The 20,835-nt window shown below is 41.6% G+C and overlaps 1 protein-coding gene across 3 annotated transcripts in view; it reads left to right on the forward strand.

Moving 5' to 3' along the window:
* Nucleotides 1-20,835, forward strand: part of BCAS1 (brain enriched myelin associated protein 1) — a 115,469-nt gene that overhangs the window by 37,295 nt on the left and 57,339 nt on the right. The window lies entirely within an intron of this gene.

A 20,835-nucleotide genomic window follows, 5' to 3' on the forward strand; every position in this document is an offset into this window, starting at 1 on the left:
AAAAGCTAGATTTTTAAAAAAAATTTAAGGAGGTATCCCTGAATCGGTTGCTTTCTCCCCTTGGCAATGAAAAGCAAGCCCTTTTTGATGTTGAAAAAGAACATTTGCTGTTAACCTTGAGAGCTTATTTGTATTCTGGGAAAGAATTCCTTGAACGAAGAAGAAACAAAAGCTGATGCATTGTATTCTTTAAGGCACCTGTCCCTCCCTTAATAGACTTTTAAATAGCAACATTTTTCAAAAGCTGGAAAGAAAGTTCAGTACCTCTAGTTGAGTTTGGAACTGGAAAACAATTAAAAATGGGCTCGGTTTTATATTACATTGTTGCACATTGTAGCCATCAGTAACCTTGGCTATTGAAGCCATAGATGTATTTGGCTTAATGACAAGGTAGCTGTGCATTCCAGAAGGATCCCTGGTGGGACAGCAACTAAGTGTTTTAGCTGCTAACCAAGAGCTTGGCTGTTCAAACCCACTCAGCAGCTCCCTAGGAAAAACGACCTGGTGATCTGCTCCCACAAAGTTTACAACCTAGAGTGCCTGATAAGATAGTTCTCCTCTGCAGATGGGGTCACTATGAGTCAGGACAATACACAGCAATATCTATGCCCCACAGAGAGAATATGACAGTAATACAGGCTGTCATTTATTGAGCACTTGAAGTGGCCAGCCTCTGTTTGAAGCACTTACTTGTGTTAGATTCTTTAATGAAAATGAGCATCATGTTAACCTGTAGCTTTACTACATCACAGGTGGCCTCAAGTTAGTATTACTGGATACTAACTGAAAACTCTGGACAGTTAAAATTGGGGCAAGATAATAAGTGTCATGTTCTTAAGCTCTGGGTGGTACAAACAGTTGACTCACTCAACTGCTAACCAAAAGGTTAGTGGTTCAAATCCACCCAGAGACACATTGGAAGAAAGGCCTGCCAATCTACTTCTAGAAAGTCTGCCATTGAAACTCTATGGAGTACAGCTCTACTCTGACACTCTGACACACATGAGGTCACCATAAGTAGGAACTGACTTGAGGGCAACTGGTACTGGTGTTCAGGCTCTTAGGATTAGCACTTTTGCTGTTTCTATGCATTTTGATTCAAAGAACTTATTTTCGAAATTTCCTTTAAAACCTTAAAAATTTTCCCTTCGAATGCCCACTTCCCAAAATGCACCAGTTCAAGAAGCCTGTTGAGTAGTTTTCTGTACAATTCAAAATGCACCCAGGCCCAAGTGAGACGCAGAGCACAGTGGTAGGCCGGGCGAGGACTGCCTGCCCTCGTGGAGTCTGCAGCCTAAGGAGAGAAGAGGGACAAGTGGGCAGGCGATTGCAATGCAGGGGGCCAAGTGCTCTGTCGGGGGTATCAAGAGTGTTGGAGAGGACACCCAGACACAAGGAGGAATAGCCTAGCTCGCCCAAGGAACACTCCACCAGGTACAAACCAGAAGCCCAGAATTCCCTGGTCTTGGGGGCTATAACCAAAAACCAGAAAACCAAACCCTTTGCCATCGAGTCGATTCCAACTCATAGTGATCCTATAGGACACAGTAGAACTGCCCCACAGGGTTTCCAAGGAACAGCTGATAGATTCGAACTGCCAACCTTTTGTTTAGCAGCTGAGCTCTTAAGCCACCAGGGCTCCATAAAAAAAAAAAAAAAAGGCTATAAACTGGTCATCAATATCCATGAATATTTGAGAAACTATTTAGTACCTTGCCCTGAGTGAAAAAACTCTTGTTGAGTTCTCATTATTGGTCATGGGCTTCTCAGGCCCTTCTGACCTTTTGATTTTTTTAATAATCACACATTTCTTTAGCATGGACATCTAAACTCAACCCATTGGTCAGTTGGAAAAAGATTGAATTCTTTACGGGAAGAGATTGAAGGACAAGAAAGCACCTCTTTGCTTCACCTGTCTTTACCTTACCAAATCCCCATCTTCATTAAGTAAACCTGTTCAGCATCTTGAACGTATTTAACCATAAAACCCCAATGCACTCAATCCATGCCTAAGAAAATTGAGGAAAAGTTTTCGAGTTGTACTTTATCAGCTCAGTTTCCTTCACTGAAAGGTACTTAGGGACAGCATCTCAATTTGAGTAGAATGAATTCCAAAATGAGATTTGAGTCACCGGATAGGGGTTTGTGTTGGGAATGTGGCAGGTATTTAATACAGCCAAGCTCGTGGCTGGTACTTTGAAGTTATAGTCATCTCTCAGCAAGATGTAAAGGTGGTAACCTGTTTTCCTTCCTGAATAAATGAGTTCCATCCCGCAGATTCACCAGTGGGATCTGCATGTTTTTGGTATCCTGCAAATTTCCATTTTTTGTTGGAGGTGTCATTAGAATTTGAAATATTGAGTGCCTCCCCTGCCCTGTGTGCACATAAAACACAGAAAAGTTAGAAAGCAGCTATTTCTCCTTCAGCCTGTGTACTTGTGGATATTCAAATACATATGCCTGAAATAATTTTTTTTTTTTTTTAAACAAAAAACAGCTTTCTGATTGTTCAGGCTTCCCTTCTGACCTCTGGCTGCACAGTTCTGTATTAGGGGGAGAGGGGTATCATTTTCTCTCGTCCGTAATGAGAGAATCCAGCCGTCAGAAAGTGGTGAGAATGAAACTTCTCGATCAGTGGCTTTCTGGTGGGAGGATCACGTTCTGCAGAGATGGCTGTCAATGTATTGATTCAGAATTCTTAGGGTAAGTGGTGCCTGGGGCTCAGCCTTGTCAGCTGTCTCTCCCTCCCGCCCCCACAAGCCCTTCCCCCACTTTCACTGCCTGCTCCTTGCTGGATTGGAATTCCAACCACAACCCAAGAGAGCCATGAATTGGGAGAGAGATGCCACCGTTTCATTCTGGGGGGAAACACAAAATCGGCTGTGTTTGCAGAACGACAATCTTATTTTTGTGCCCTAAAAAACTACATTCAGAGCATAGTATAATTAAAACAAGGCAAGAATTCATGAACAAATGAGGCATTTACTACATAGGCCAAAGAAAAGATAAATTATTGACCTGAAAGCTTTCACTGAGCTGTGATTCACACACACCAATGCACTGGCAGGAATGAGATTTTTTTTCTCTCCCTCCCCCACTCCGCCCCCCCCCCCGCACAACCAAACCATATGCCTTTAAAAGATTCATCACCAAAAAAAAAAAAAGTTGGTCACATAATGGAAATTTGACCTTGATCAGTTTAAGAAAACAATCTATCATCCACATAGTACTTCCAGAAGGGTCTGTGTTGTAGGAGAGGTTGCTTAAAGTTTTGCCAAGCGCCGTTTCATGAGATTCAATGAGACTGTTCCTTTACCTTTAAAATATAAATTTTACAACTGTATAAACACCAACCCATGGGAGGCGTGTAAAAGATAAATTATGGTCCTAGTCTTTCAAGGAGCAGGTAATCTAGTAGGAGTCATCATTTTTTAAGGGAGATTGTGATAAGCATATTGGTCCTCAAACTTGCTCAGATGACAGCTATTAACAACAGTCAGGGTTTTCACTTCCTCCTCTCCTTTTCTCCCTTGAACATAATCCATTCAGTCTTTTGTCTCCGCAAAACTACCCTTGTCAATGTCACCATGATATTGTATCTCCCCCTACCTCCCAACCCCTGCTGCCAAATCCACGAAGTCTCTCTGCTTATCCTCCTAGACCTGCCGGACAAATCCGACACCCTGCCTTCCTGAAACCTCCTCCTCCCTTAGTTTCCAGGTCCTCTCACCTCCCTGGCCACTCTTCTATGATCTCTTTTGCTGGGTCACATCTCTAAACCTTAGGGTTGCCCAAGGTTCAGTCCTTGGACTTCTTCTCTAGCTACACTTGACTTCCTTGCAGATTTCCTTCAGTCCCAAAGGTGACAAGTCCCAAATTTGCAACTCAAGCCCAGACCTACCACCTGAAGTCTGGACTTAAATATCTAGCTGCCTCCTCTACATGTCTTCTTGAATTTCTGCATGTCCTGTTAAATATTCCATGAGCATCTCAACCTCGCTACATCCAAAACTAAACTTTGATTCACGCTTAAAACAGCAATGTAAATGCCCGCCTGTTCAATCCACAGCCTTCCTCTACTCAGTTAATGTAGCTCCATCCTGCCTCTGCTTATTAGTCATAGAACTGGAATTAAAGATTCAAGATCTCCAGAGTTCTTTTCTACATGGTATGAAGTTGTGGATTAAAGCAGCAGTATTGCAGTCAATTAGTCTGGGTTTCAACTTTGGTCAAGTGACTTGACCTCTCTGATCCTCAGTTATCTCATCTGTAAAATGGGGGTAATCATAGTATCTAGAACATTTTCACGTTATTCACACTTGTGAAAATTAAATGAGTTAAGCCATGTAGAGTACATAGCATGGAGAAATTGCTTTTTGAGAAAAAAAGAAAAAGTAACTATTATCAGTATTATGGTTTTTCTCCCTACTACTCCAAATTTTAGTCTGGTTACCTTTCTCTTCCATTGTCCTCAGCCAGAACTCACTGAGATATCACAACTGGATCAAATTTGAAAACTGGGTTCCCAAAGGCCAGAGTCCTAATTCGGGGGAAGAAGGTGCAAAAGGTGGATAATGATTTTGTGTAATGGATTAAAAGAATTTAAGTGCCTATGCCTGGAATCCCCAGTTTTTTAGTCTAACTTTCAAGGGTCTCCACACCTTTCCTCTGCCTACTTTTCCAACTGCATTGTCCACTATGCCTTTAAAATTCTCCAGTCAATGTGGCCAGCGTATCCTGCTGGGCAGGTGCCATCTGCTTCCCAGTGTGTTCTTTGCCTGTCTCTTTCTCCCCCTGTCTCTGTACTTCACCTTCAAGTGCTCGGTTCTCCTGGAAGCTGACTAGATGTTCCCACACCTGGGTGGTTTCTGATGACAAGCATCCCCCAAGTACTTTCTGTATGCCGTTCCTTACGTCACACTCAGTGATAAAATCACTTTGAAGGAATCGTCTCATTGAAACACCAAAGCTTACAAGGTAATTCTTAGAATTCTGTGCATTTACAGATGAGGAAAACAAAGATTGGGTGAAAGAAAGACACAGACTCTAAATTGCACAGGTAAAAAGCAGCAAAGCCAGATTCTCCCCTCTTCAAAGTCCATAAACTCAAATATTCAACTGTTTTGAAACTTGGTCCAGTGAGGTTGCAATTTATGCAAATTTGAATAATGTTAATTTGAGAAAGTGTGACTCAAACATGTTATTACATGCAACATTGGAAGTACCAAGTTAATCCTAAATTAGAAAGAAAAGAAGAATTGTCTAATTCCACCATTGGAAGGCCAAGTGAATTCGAAACTGTGTTTTGTTGTTGCTGTTGTTTTGTCTATGGCCACAAGGCAGTGCCATTTCAACTGCTAAGAAGAACTATCTGTCCTGAAGACTGTCAGTTTGGAAGGAAAATTCATCTTGAATTGTGCAAATTTGGGGTTAAGCAAGGTCTCCAGGAAAGCTCCCTCTGGTGCAGTGGTTAAGCACTGGGCTGCTAACCGAAAGGTCATTGGTTTGAACCCCCCAGCCGCTCTGCAGGAGAAAGATATGGCAGCCTGCTTCCATGAAGATTTATAGCCTCGGAAGCCCTGTGGGGCAGTTCTACTCTGTCCTATAGGATGGCTATCACCGAATCAACTCCATGGCAATGGATTTGGTTTTTTTCATAAAAGGCAAATGCCTTATATGTCCTACGTTGTGACTGATGTTCCTTAAGAAGTGTCCTCTCTACATGCTAGAACTGAAGAGAGGTGACAGTCCATGTGTGACGTCTTTGTATTTCCCGCAACCAGCTCCACGATTTACACGTGATGGGCAACGGTAGTAGTAGTGATGGTCTTGATGGTGGTGGTGGTAGTTACAGTGTTGATGGTGGTGGTAGTTATGGTAGTGATGATGGTCGTGGTGGTAGTGGTGGCGGTGATGGTAGTTGTAGTGATGATGGTGGTGGTAGTGATGGTAGTGATGATGGTGGTGTTGGTAGTGATGGTGGTGGCGGTAGTTGTAGTGATGATGGTGGTGGTAGTGATGGTAGTGATGATGGTGGTGTTGGTAGTGGTGGCGGTGATGGTAGTTGTAGTGATGATGGTGGTATTGATAGTGATGGTGGTGGTGGTAGTGGTGGTAGTGATGGTGGTGTTGGTGGCAGTAGTTGTAGTGATGATGGTGGCGGTAGTGGTGGTAGTGATGGTGGAGGTGGTGGTGATGATGGTGGTGGCGGTAGTTGTAGTGATGATGGTGGTGGTAGTGGTGGTGGTGATGGTGGTGGTGGTAGCGATGGTGGTGATGGTGGTTGTAGAGATGAAAATGGTGGTAGTAGTGATGGCGGTGATGGTAGTTGTAGTGACGGTGGTGGTGGTGATGGTAGTGATAATGGCGGTGGTGGTAGTGGTGATGGTAGTGATGGTCATGGTGGTAGCTGCAGCAGTGGTAGTGATGGCTTTAGTCATACAGGGCAACGTATATTATGCACAAGCACTAATTAAGCACATTCCCTTGCAATATCTTATTGAACCTTCACAACAATCTTAAGGGGTAGTTCTTATGCCCATATTATAGATGAGCAGAATGAGGCTTATTGAAGTTTACTTGCTCAAGGCCACACCCCTACTGAGTTACAGAGTTGGATTCATGTTCTCACAGTCTAACACTTGAGTTCACACTCTTAACCACTGTGCTATTCTGCCCATTAAATATAAAAGACGATACTCTTGTAGACACAGTTCTGAGCTATGACACTGATTTTTATGAATTTAGCAGTAAGAAACCTTCGAGATGAGATATTTACAGCAGTAGAGATCATGTGGGAGTATTAGCAGTCTGAGTGACCTGGGTGTGAGTTCAGACATTACCACTTACTCTCTGTGTGTTAGAGTCGATTCCTAATAACTCTCCCAGTTATTAATAATTCATTGTTTCTAGGCCATGTCATAAGCATTTTGCCTGCATTATCTGTTTTGATTTTTGTAATACACAACAAGGCTGATATTTGTATTGCCATTTAACAGATGAGGAAAAGGGCTCAGAGAGGTTAAGTTACTTACTCAAGGCCATACAGCTAATTAGTGGTAAAACCAGAATCAAGATCCATCTATGTAAAACCTGTTGCACTAGGTCATTCCAAAACACTGTGTTTTCATCCACGAAAAGAAAAAACTACCTGCCCTAAGGGTGATTGTAAGGATAAAAGGCAATGTAGGCCACCAATGATTAAAGAAAGAAAAAAACCCTTGCTGTCAATTCTGACTCATAGTGACCCTACAGGACAGAGTAGAACTGCCCCACAGAGTTGTCAAGGTGGAATTCGAACTGCTGACCTTTTGGTTAGCAGCTGTAGTGCTTAACCACTCTACCACCAGGGTTTCCACCAGGGCTCCACCATCAATCCTAACCATTTATTCGTGGAATTATTTGTTTAGTAACTATCTCTGCTAAGGGATGGTAAACACCATTATATTCATTGCTGTAGAGTCGATTCCGACTCACAACAACCGTATAGGACTGTGTAGAAGTGCCCCATAGAGCTTCCACGTTGTGCCTGGTTGACTCAAACTGCAGACCTTTTTGGTCAGCAGCTGTAGATCTTAACCACTATCCCACCAGGGTTTCCACCAATACTAGTAATGTTCAATTAAAAAGCCCATTTTCTTTTTTTTAATTGTGCTTTAGATGAAAGTTTGCAGAGCAAACTAGAAATAATCCATTTTCTAACTTGCCCAATAGAAGTGAGCAGCTACTTTAATTATGAAATAGGTCAAATGGCCTCCAGGTTGATGAACTTTGAGTAGTATATCACCTGGGGTGCCTCTGGCTGCAAGTAAAACAAACAAACACCCAACGAATAGTGGCTTAATTAGTGAGGAGAACGTGTAATTTCTTGTACATAATAAGAACTCTGGAGATAGGTGGGTTGAGGTTGGCTGAACATCTTCAGCCCCAAGATGCTTTAGTTTTTCTTCTGCACTTCCTCTGTGTAGTGGTTTGGTTCATAAACTTGGTCACTCATGGTTTTAAGATGGCTGCCACAGTTCCAGGTATTGTATATAGTCGTAATGTCCAACCAAATGAAAGAGGGGTTTCCTAAGATGTCCTCTTAGATCTCGTTGGCCAAACTGAGTCACTTGTGCAGGTGCAAGGGAGGCTGGGGAAATAAAGAGCTGGCATTTCCACTTTCTTTAGTGGAAACGCATTGCTGTTGAGTGGATTCTAACTCTTAGTGACCCCACAGGACAGAGTAGAACTTGCCCTATAGGGTTTCCAAGGAGTGGCTGGTAGATTTGAATTGCCATCCTTTTGGTTAGCAGCCGAGCTTTTAACCACCGCGCCACATTCTTTGGTGGAAAGCAGTCAGCAAAGATAATATGGGAAGAAGGGGTCCATGGATGGGTAAGGCTATTAGGTAGGCTATCAACAATGTCTACCATAGGAAGAAACCAGATAGTTTTTTTTCTACCCAACTTTAATTTATATCCTGAAATCACTGAGTGGAGCTAGTAGAAACTGCCGCAGTATCCACCTGTGAAAATTTATTTGAATATGCTCACTGTACTAGCTTTGGAACAGTAAAAAATAGATTTTACATCTTGACCCTGTCTCCGTGCCCATACATGAAACAAAGAATTCCCAAAGTAATACAATACAACATACAATGCATGCTGGTGTTTTCTATACTTTCTTAGTCTAGTCTAATTCTTTTAATGCTGGTTTTGACCCATTAAATTATTTTCCAATCCACTAACATTCGCAATCTAGAGTTTGAAAAACCCTGTTCTGTCACAATTCCCCTTTTCACATATGAGACAGTGATACTAAGGGATACGACTGTTCTTTTTTTTTTTTTTTTTTTGCAACCACGCATTCCCTACGCCTGGCACAAGCGGCACGTGTTGGCATGCAATGATGTTTGTGAGATGAATCCGAGAAGAATAAAGATGGTAAATGTCATCATATTGTGACTTCTCAAGGACTGGTTTGAGAATACGTTACTGCAGTGTCGTTATCAGTTCTGCCTAACACAACTTCAACAGAAAGGAGTTTCAAAATACGTAGATGATGTATTTCCTTTCAGTTAAAACTGCACAGAATCACTTACTTATAGGGTCGCTATGAGTCACAATCAACTGGATGGGAACGGGTTTGATTTTGGATTTGGTTTTATACCATGTATTTGCTATCTTTAATTCCGTCTTTAACAACGTTTTATGGTGTTAACTATGGTAGAAATAACAGTGGTTCTTGTTTTGCAGTGAATTTGCAAGGTAACTTTTGAGTTGTCTTTGCCTTTAGTGTTATCCAGCCTGATCCACTGGTTCAAAGCTAACATTTCTTGAGTGCCAAGCCCCGTTCTGATCCCTTTAAGTGTATAATGTATTTAATTCTTACACCCACCCTGAGAACTGCATATTATTATTATTATTTTATCCCCATTCTATGTGATGCACAAAGAGGGAAAATGACTTGCACGAGATCGAATGGCTAGAAAGTACCAGAGCTGGGATGTGACATCAGTACCTACATGCTAATGAGCCCTGGTGGCACGGTGGTTAAGCACTCAGCTGCTAATGGAAAGGTTGGTGGTTTGAACCCACCAGCCGCTCCATGGGGGAAAGATGTGGCAGTCTGCTTCTGTAAGGATTACAGCCTTGGAAACCCTATAGGGCAGTTCTGCTGTGTCCTATAGGGTCACTATAAGTCAGAATCGACTCGCCGGCAGTGCATAGGGTTTTTTACCTACATGCTTAAATACTGTATCTGTAAGTTCAAGAAGAGGAAACACGTTATACATTTTAAAATCTCTGAAGCCAGCTCTTTCCCAAACTAGTGTGCTGTAGAACATCAATCCAATAAGATAGGCCTAGGAACAGGCCCCACCATCAAATGATTTTAGAAAATGCTATATGCTGTATACTATCTTGAAGGTTCACAATGGACATTAGCCTACTAAAGGCTTTGAGAAGTCCTACAGTAAGCATATCTATTTAACTTTGTTTAACCAAGCTCCTCAACCTTATTTATCTATTAACTATCAGCCATCTAACAAGTAAGACATAACCTCCAAAGAACATTCTTTCAGGAAATGCTAAGCTAGACATTTAGACCAGAAATTGAACACTGGTCATCTATACGAAGCCACAGATACGTTTGGTGGATCTATACAGTGTTTTAAATAACGCTTTATTTAACTGATAATACTTTTAAATTGTCAGTTAAAGTTGATAGTACTTTCAAATTATGAGGTTTCAGTATAATTCTACATTGCTTATTTTTCTGAAAAATGGGAAGATTTGACCTATATTCCCAGATGGGATGTGAGTCATGCCTGCCCCTTGAGATGGGGCATTCATTCTCTAATTCGCCATCAAAAAAAAAAAAAATCCCGTTGCCGTTGAGCCGATTCCAACTCATAGTGACCCTATAGGACAGAGTAGAACTGCCCCCTAGACTTTCCAAGGAGTGTCTGGTGGGTTTGAACTGCCGACCCTTTGGTTAGCAGCTGAGCCTTTAACCACTACACCACCAGGGTTTCCTAACTCACCACAGTCCCCACCAGTCCCTATTGTCCTCCAATAGTGCAGTCATTTGGATCATCCTTCATCCTAACTATTGCTATTTTCCTTGTGGTGGAGTTGAGAGTAAAGTAAAATACTTCTATCACAGACCACTTTACTTCCATCCTAGCAATTATCATAATTTGAAGCTATTTAGGTGGTCATCTGTTTAGCTTAAAAAAAAAAAAACCTCATAGCCATTGAGTCAATTCTGACTCATGGGGACCCCATGTGGTACAGAATAGGAATGTGCTCCATAGAGTTTTCTTGGCTGTAATCTTTACAGGCATAGATTACCAGGCATTGCCTTCATGGCACCACTGGTTGGTTTCGAACCACCAACCTTTCACTGAGTAGTCTAACACAAACTGTTTACACCACCATCTGTTTACTAGACTGTTAGTCCAGCCTGAGAGTCAATCTGTCAGCAGGTGTTGAACAATAAATAGGAGACATGGATACTTTCATTTATTCATTCAACAAATGCTTGCACGCTTTCTATGTGCTGGGCATGATTTTTTGTTCGGGGAGGTGGGGGCGGTAAAATGGTGAATAAAACCAAGATCTGTGCCTCATAGGAGCTTACATGCTAGTGGAGAGACCAATAATAAAGAAAATAACAGGTCCAGGATATAAAAGGCTATGAAGGAAATAAAAAAGGTTTTGAGATAGAAAATAGAGAGGAGGCTGATACAACTGGGTGGGGGGTAGAGTCAGGAAAGGTTTGATTTAATCTAAAAATTCAGGACAAAGGATCTGCCAGCCCCCCTCCCCAAATAAGGCCAAATAATTCTTGGAAAGTCTACGGTCTGACTTTGGCAACATTCAAAACTGTTTCCTCACTGTTTGGGAGTGTTTGTTAAACAGATGACAAATATATCCTAGACTATTGGTTATTAGCTTTTGTATCTAAGGCAGAATGTTTTTACATGATGGATATGTTTCCTCTAAAGCGAAGTTGACCATTCTGGGCCATTCTGGAGGTCATACACATTGGAAATAATCACAGAACAGAAGGATCGTCACACAATCCCTTGTTAGCCCATTGTGACTTAGCTTGGGAATCACTCTCCACTCACCCTTTCCCCATAGCAAATTATTTTTCTGTTTTAAAGCACACAGGAATGGACTTTGTTTAATAGTGTGCAAATTCAGGTGTCCTTAAGAATATCTCCAAAGCAATGACTGGTGCCAAAAATGAAGCAAAAGAAGAACATATTCTCACTTATTTCTCTCCCCACATCTCACTTCCCATTAGAAATCAAGATGATGAATTCACCTACCCCTCAAGTAGAGGAGTTGCTGAGAGAGAAAATGGAAAATGCTTGTTTATGGGAAGCAAGGATGAATTGCTTTCTTTCCACCCTCCACTTTTTACAACAGTGTACAACTGGTTCATTTAATCTTACAAATGTAATGTCTCCATCTCAGTCAATAACTATGGACTAATGAGAATTCACCATGTAAAGGCTCTGCCTCAAACTCCTGCCAAGATTTGAGATCAGTTTCTAACATCCTCCAGTTGTGTCTACACAGTGTTAAAATAGATCTTATGCTTTAAGACAAAGGGCATCACAGTGGATAATTGGTCCAACTTAGCTTGATTCAATTAGCTATTGTCTTTGGGTGCTATCAAGTTGATTTTCCACTCATATTGACCCATATTGACTCATATTAACCAGAGTAGAATTACCCATAAGGTTTTCTTGGCTGTAATCTTTACAGAAATAGATTGCCAAGTCTTTCTCCTGTGAAGCCGGTGGGTGGGTTCTAACTGCCAACCTCTCGGTTAGGAGGAGAGCACTTAACCATTGTGCCACCAGGGCTCCTTGGTGCAATTAGCATAAACCAAAAATCAAACCCATTGCCATCAAGTCGATTCTGACTCATAGCAACCCTACAGGACAGAACAGAACCACCCCACAGAAGGAGCCCTGGTGGTGCAGTAGCTAAGCTCTCGGCTACTAAGCGAAAGGTCTGTGGTTCAAAACTACCAGTGGCTCCACAGGAGAAAGATGTGGCAGTCTGCTTCCCTAAAGATTACAGCCTTGGAAACACTGTGGGGCAGTTCTCCCCTGTCCTACAGGGCCACTGTGAGTCAGAATGGACTTGATGGCAGCAGGTTTGGTTTTGGGTTTTTAATCTTTATGGAAGCAGGCTACCACAGTTTTCTCCTGTGGAGCGGCTGATGAGTTTGAACTGCCGACCATTCAGTTAGCAGCCGAGCACTTCAACCACTGTGCCACTCCAAAGCAAACCCACTGCCGTTGGGTCAAATCTGACTCATAGCGACCCCATAGGGTTTCCAAGGCTGTAAATCCCTACAGAAGCAGACTTCCACGTCTTTCTCCCATGGAGCTTCTGGTGGTTTAGAACCGTCGATCTTTCAGTTAGCTGTCGATTGCTTTCACCACTTCACTACCAAGGCTCCTCAGTTAGTATAGATAGCTAAAACAAATAATGGGGCCTCTTTCTTCTGAAAAACAGGAAGGAAAGTGGATACGTGGAGCATTTTGTGATCTGTGTTATCCAGCCTAAATTCCCCTTTTAGAAAACATACCAAGGACAACAAAAATCTAGATGTCGTGTTTGAATACTTTTATTTTTTCTCCTCTGAAGTCTCTGGTGACTTCTCAGTCAGCTACCAGGATCACTAAAAAGGTTGTATCAATCATGGCACTTTGGCCCCACATAATTTTAAAGTCTTGAAACGTACGTGCTTTTTGAAGGAACCGTCCTACATCTAGGAATTTATTAAGGATGTGAGCAAAATTTTATCCATGAGGGGTTTTTTGTTTTGTTTCATTTTTATTTTTTAACTCAGCATTGTTTGTAAGAGAAAAATTGGGAGGACCCCGAAGAGCAGAGAGGTGGGCCATTCATTATATGGGACCTTCTTACACTGGATGCCGTAAATAATGATGACATAGAAATAGAATTATTGACATGTGAAGATGGTCATAAAATAACATTAAATGAGAACAGCAGGTTTCAAAATGATCCCTTCTGGCCAAAAATTAGGTTTGCTTGCTCACCCACATGTGCATCCATCCACCTGAAGTGGAGTATGGCATGAAAAATTGCAAATTGTTAGTAGCAGTTGTCTTTTAGTGATGGGATAATGGGTGCATTTATTATTATTTTTACTACTTGCTCATCTATATTTTCTCTTTTTTATAAAAGGAGCAGTTTGATGTACCCCTATCTAAGCAAAAGAAAGAAAATACCACAATCCAGGGAATTTCCTGAAAAAAAAAAAAAAAACAAAGACCGGTTGCAGTTGGACAGAGTAGAACCATAGGACAGAGTAGAACTGCTGCATAGGGTTTCCAAGGAGTGGCTGGTAGATTCGAACTGCTGACCTCTTGGTTAGCAGTCAATCTCTTAGCCACTGATTCCTCCATGAAAAACAAACAAACAAAAAAAAAAACCCATTGCGGTCAAGTCCAACTCATAGTGACCCTATAGCAACCCTACAGGACAGAGTGGAACTGCCTCATAGAGTTTCCAAGGAGCGCCTGGTGGATTTGAACTGCTAGACCTTTTGGTTAGCAGCAGTAGCTCTTAACCACTATGCCACCAGTGTTTCCATTCTTCCATTAGACCCTGCTATATGGCATGAGGAGCTCTGGTGGGGCAGTGGTTAAGAACTTGGCTGCTAACCAAAAGATTGGCAGTTCGAATCCACCAGCTGCTCCTTGAAAACCCTGTGGGGCAGTTCTGCTGAGTCGCTATGAGTTGGAATTGACTTGATGGCAACAGGTTTTTTTTCCCCCTATATGACATGAGGCATCCTAAATTGCACTAGTTAAAAATGTAATAGGCGGCAAGTAACAGTGGCTTCAACAAGACTTTCAGTTTTATTTCACGGTAAATCCCGAGGTATTCAACCCAGAGCTTTCGAGTCAACCCCTTCTAACACTGATTTTTTATATATACTTATAGCTAAGGGTCGCTATGAGTCGGAATTGACTCAACGACACTGTTTTTTTTTTTTTTTTTTAATAGCTAATGTGTACTAATCTCGACAATAATCTCTTCTAGGAAGACAGAATGAGAAATTTTGTTGTAAATGGATAGTTTTTGAAGCCCTTTTATAATTGATGTTTAGAATTCATGGGGAAGGATTCATGGGGAAGGGGCCCTGGTGGCACAGTGGTTAAAGAACTCGGCTGCTAACTGAAAGGTCGGTGGTTCACACCCATTCTGTGGGAAAAAGATATGGCAGTCTGCTTCCGTAAAGACTCCGAGCCGTGGAAAGCCTATGGGGGCAGTTCTGCTCTCTCCTGTAGGGTCACTCTGAGTCAGAACCGACTGGATGGCTGTGGGGGTATACGTGGGGTTGCCATGAGTCGGAGTCAACTTGATGGTAGCTGGTTATCAAAAAAACTCAATGCCATCTAGTTGATTGCGACTCGTAGGGACCCTATAGGACTGAGTAGAAGTGCCCCATACAGTTTCCAAGGAGTGGCTGGTGGATTTGAACTGCCAGCCTTTTGGTTAGCAGCAGAGCTCTAAACCACTGCGCCACCAGGGCTCCAGTTTGGTTATAGTTGTGCTATTTGTGTGTTTTCCCTGTCAATGTCATGGGATTTAAAGATTTTAACTTATTTATGAATTGATATAAACTGGAAAGGAACAACAGGGAAAAATAAAAATGAAAAATTAGCTATGTTGATATACATTTATAGCTCCTCCTTAGGTGGCTTGAGCTTTATAGCAGAGCAAAGGTTAAAAAATTTTTTTTTTTTCTAAACTCAGTCAGCTAAGGAATCCTTGAAGTTTGACAAACCCTCTTTAGTAACCGTTAGTTTCGGAGTCCCTCCGCTTGTTTATTAATTTGCTTTCCGTTCTAGGCAAATGAGGTTAGGTTTTTTTTTTTCTAGGCAAATTGGAGAATGGATTCTACCTTCAAGAATTAACCAAACCCGTTGTGTGATAGATATATTGAAGACAACAAAAAGAGTACCTGCTTAGCCTACGAATGTACAGCCAAACACTTCATGGGATTTGGTTCCTTGGTTTGGAGGTTTAGGGTCATGGTTTCATGGAACATCCCTGTTAATTGACCTAATAGTGTTTTTGGTGCTTCTGTTCAACCTCCTAGTTTGTTGCCTGGTACATGGGGCCTTAAAAGCTTGCAATTGGACATTCGAGGTACAACAATTAGTCTCTATTTACCTGGAGAAACAGAAGAAAAAGGAACGTCAGGAATAGGAGGAAGAAATGGAACGTGTGGCTAATTGCCTCCACGAATAACTGCCTCCTTTGCCATGAGACCAGAAGAACTGGATGGTGCCCAGCTACCATTACTGAACATTTTGGTCAAAGAAGAATCCTGATCAAAAGCAGGAAAATGCAGAACAGAATTTCAAATTCTCCTTGACTCCAGACTTTCTGGAGCCACGGAGGTGGGATAAACCCCTGAAACTACTGCTCTGAGATAATCTTTAAACCTTAAACCAGAAATATCCCCTGAAGTCTTCTTAAAACCAAGCACTAGTTTAGCTTAACTAGTAAAGAATGTCTGCCTTGAGCATTGTGCTCTTTTAAGATCTATCTCTATGGGATCAAATGGACAACAGCAACTAGAAAGATTAAATAGAAAGCTTAGTGGGCAGCAAGGTCATGTTAATGGGGACAGAATAACTCAGAAAAGGAGGGTGAGAATGGTTGTACCACTTGAAGAATATAATTAATGTCACTGAAATGTACATGTAGAAGTCTTTGAATTGGTGCGTATTCTGCTGTGAATAGTCTCAAGAAAAACAACAAAAATACAAGAAATTTAAAAGAGAGTTAACCAAACTCCGTTTTTCTTCTTACATCTGACCATGGCTACAGGCAGGTGACTATGCTCTCAGAAGAAGAGACTTAATGATTGTCTGCAGACCACTGTTGCCTGACTAACAATACCCTTGTGCTATTATGACACCCAAGCAGAAAAGGAAACAGGACTTTCTCTTTTATCCCAGAGAGTATGTGGCTCTGATTTTTAACAGATGGAAAATGGTGGGGTAATAGCTTTCTGTACAGTTCAGTGCTTTTCAGACAAATTTCTTTGGGTTAAACTGTACTTCAGGGACTCACTCTTGGGATAAATATTCAAAATGAAATTAGTGAGGGATGATCAATGAGGAAGTCTAGCTGAGGTAGACAGCCTTCGCAACTAGTTCCAGACAACTCCTTACTCCACCTTGATCATCCTGCCCTACCTACGTTTTCACTCTGACAACGTAGACCCTGTAGACTGTACTGTAGGCCTTAAGGGAGGCTGGAATCCACTTCACAATTTACAGTTGAAGGAAGGTGCCAGAAGCTCTATGTGGGTTTTAAGATAGACATTCAAATTCTGGCAAGGTGGCATTATTTCTCAACTCAACATGACAAATTGTGATCATTTAACTAGTGTTCTTGCCTGTTGAAGCCAACAGAAAGGGAAAAAATAGGAGCTTTTTTCCAACCAGATGAAAAAACAAGCCAACACCAGGAACAAATATTCCTGGAGAACATTTCTACTTCTGTCTAAAATTTTTGTTCACCCAGGATGGTCTGGAGACCTGGCAAGAAAAGCAAAAACATACTTGCCGTTAAGGACGAACCTCATTCTGTAACACGCAAGGCAGAGGCCACACCTGGCCATGGCCTGCTGGCTGATCCTATTCCCTCTGGATGTTTTTTAAAATTTTGAATTGGTTGCCCAAATTTTGTCCTCACTTCCGATTTTAATAAATTATATATTCACCTGTGGGAGCCCTGGTGGTGCAGTGGTTAAGCATTGGGCTGCTAACCAAAAGGTTCGCTGTTGGAATCCATTAACTGCTCCTTAGAAATTCTATGGGGGCAGTTCTACTGTGTCTTGTATTGTCACTATGAGTCAGAATCGACTCGATGGCAACCAGTTTGGTTTTTCTGATTTATATTCACTTTGCTCAGGACAATATCTTCCCCACCAATGTCATCTTCACTGTATCCTTCTAGAGTTTCTTTGTGCACATACAAACAAATTCAGTCATAAATTCTTATTTTCCCTTCTTTTTCAAAAATAAAAAAGGTGCTACCATGTACACTGTTCCTGTCCATACTTGGTTTCAGTCAACAATACTTTCTCTGTGCAAAGAGAGCTTCTTCATTTGAAATGTCTGCCCAGGATTCCTTTGAAAGAATGTACCCTAATTTATTTAACCAAACAAACCAAACTTGTTGCCATCGAGGCAATTCCAACTTACAGCAGCCCTATAAGACAGGGTAGAGCTGCCCCCATAGGGTTTCTAAGGCTGTAATCTTTACGGAAGCAGACTGCCACATCTTTCTCCTGAGGAGTGGCTGGTGGGTTCGAAACACTGACCTTTCGGTTAGCAGCCAAGTGCTTTAACCATTGTGCCACCAGGGTTCCATTATTTAACCAGGGCCCTATTAATGGACACAGGGTGGTTTCCAGTGTTTTGCTATTCCAAGCCTTGCTGCGGTGACTAACCTACATTTTTTATTTCACACACAAGTGAATTTAGGCTTAAAATCAACTCTTAGAATTGGAATTGCTAGGTACAGAGTATATTCTTTTTTTAATTTGGGTTGTTGTTGTATACCGTTGAGTCAATTCCAACTCATAGCAACCTTATAGGACAGGATAGAACCGTCCCGTAGGGTTTCCAAGGAGCAGCTGATGGATTCGAACTGCCCACCTTTTGGTTAGCAGCCTGAGCTCTTAACCACTTTGCCAAATTGCCCTCCATCAGAGTTGAATTAATCTATAGTCCCAAGAGCAACATATGGAAGTGGCTGCTTCGCCCCCGCCTCCCAACTGAATGTTTTCGTAAACATTTGGATTTTTTCACTTATCAATCTTTTGTGTGTGCGTGGCTTCAGGATTTTCAGCCATAGATACAAAAGCCTCCTAAATCCACAATTCTAAAAAATACTTTTTCCATGCTTTTTTTTCTAGTTTTTTTTTTTTTTTTTTTTTATCAATTTGGATTTTATCCTGGTATAGGGCTGAGTGGTGACACCAAGTTAATTTGTTTCTTTTCCAGATGGCCACCCTGTTATGCCTGCTTTTATTAATGCATTCTTCTTTACTTCCGTAGATCTGAGGTGTCATCTTTATCTCATATACTAAATTTCCATATATCTTCGGGGAAAATATATTGTATATTAGGTAATGATAAAGTGGAGAAAAATATAGCAGAGAAGAGCGAGCTTAAAATAGAAAAGCGCTCAGTGCACAGATGATATTTGAGTAGACACCTAAAGAAAGGGAAATGATTGAGCCAATATGGCATGGAGCCTAAGAGCTTTTTGGGCACAGAGTCAAATTCTAGCTCTACTGTATGACCTTAGACAAGTTATTTATTCTTGCCAGACATCCATTTATTCATCAGGAAAACTTAGATAACAAATAGTACGGACTTCATGAGATCATTGTAAAACTTAGAGATAACCATTGTAAGAATTAAATGAGATCCTCTTAACACTAACTAGCTTAGTATTTGACCTGACCCATAAATGTTGGTTATTTTTATTATCATCGTGGACATTTTTCCTTGTTGGAATGGACACATTCCTCAAAACAACGATACTTTATGGCTGCAAAATATTCCATCATATGGTCATACGTTAATTTCACAAGTTAATGTCCTATAGGATTGCTTTGAGTCGGAATCGACTCAACAGTAGTGGGATTTTTTTTTCTTTAATACTACATGCTAATTTATTTAATAATTCCAGAATTGTTAAACTTAAAAAAAAAGAAAGAAAAGTTCTTTGTTCTTCGTCTTCTGGCCCACCCTATTAGCTTAAAATAAAAAGAAAAACAACTTTAATCTTGTGATATTTCTAGGTTCACATGCAGTTGTAAGAAATAATACAGGGTTATCCCTTTACCCACCTTCCCCCAATGGTCTTGTTAAAATGTGGATTATGATTCAGTATATCTGGGGTGGTGTAATGGTTAAGAGCTATGGCTCCTAAGCGAAAGGTTGGCAGTTGGAATCCACCAGCCGCTCCTCAGAAACCCTATACTACTGGAGCCCAAACACTTTCTCAGGTGCCTGCTTCCTAGGTGGGCACTCAACACGTTCTCATTCTGTCTCCAAATTATGTTTCTAACCATCTTGCCTTTCATGTTCTCCTTAGCTCAGTTAGTGAGCCCTGGTGGAGCAGTGGTTAAGTGCTGAGCTGCTAACTGAAAGGTCAGCTATTAGAACTCACCAGCCACTCTGTGGGAGAAAGATGTGGCAGTCTGCTTCCAGAAAGATTAGAGCCTTGAAACGCTATGGGGCAGTTCTACTCTGTCCTATAGGGCTGCTGTGAGTCACAATCGACTCAACAGGCAACAGGTTTTTTGGTTTATATCTCAGTTGAACTGAATGGCTTATCCCTCAAACTTCTGCATTGCCCACTCCCACTTCATCCTTTCCAACCTTTTATCACGGTCTTTTCCGTGATTGGAGTTCTTCCATCCAACCCCATCCCTATCCTGCCCTTGCTGGTCTAAATGTAACTTAATCTCCAAGGCCAAGGGTGAACCATGCTTCATCTTTCAGCCTTCCATCATCCCTCCAACCTTGGTGCACAGTGGAATCACCTGGGGATCTTTAAAATTGTTGATCCCTCCAGAGATTCTGATAACATGGCCTGGGTGGGGTCTGACATTGACATTATTTAAAAAAAAAACAACTGCCCAGGCAATTCTAATATGCAAGTAACGCAGTGGAACTCACTTCTCTTTGTTATCAAAATACTGATAGCTCTCTATGGGCCTCTGTCCACTGTTGACCTGTTGTTGTTGTTAGGTGCCAACAAGTCAATTCCAACTCATAGCGACCCCATGTGACCCAGTAAAACTGCCCTGTAGGGTTTTCTAGGCAGTAATCTTTATGAAAGCAGATCGCCAGATCTTTCTCCCGCAGAACCCCTGGGTGGGTTTGAACCACCAACCTTTCAGTTAGCAGCTGAGCACTTAACCATTGCACCACCAGAGAAGAACATGTCTGATTCATCTTTGTAAATCTCACGGGGCCTAGCAGAATGCTCAGTAATTAAAAAATAATAATAGCTAACATTTTCGAACATTTAGAAGACATTGTTCTAAGTCCTTTGTGTGAATTATCCCATTTGCTCCTCCAATAACCCTGGAGGCAGGTGCTGCTCATTGTTCTCCTTTTACAAATGAGCAAACGGGGACACAGATGTTGGGAATGTGCCCAGGGTCGCACAGGTCTGGATGGCCGAGCAGGGAGCTGAATCGGGGCTGGCAGGCTCCAGAGCTCAGGCTAACTCTCCATAGCCTCTATAC

The sequence above is a fragment of the Elephas maximus genome, chromosome 25 (genome assembly GCF_024166365.1).
Source record: "Elephas maximus indicus isolate mEleMax1 chromosome 25, mEleMax1 primary haplotype, whole genome shotgun sequence".
Lineage (NCBI taxonomy): Eukaryota > Metazoa > Chordata > Mammalia > Proboscidea > Elephantidae > Elephas > Elephas maximus.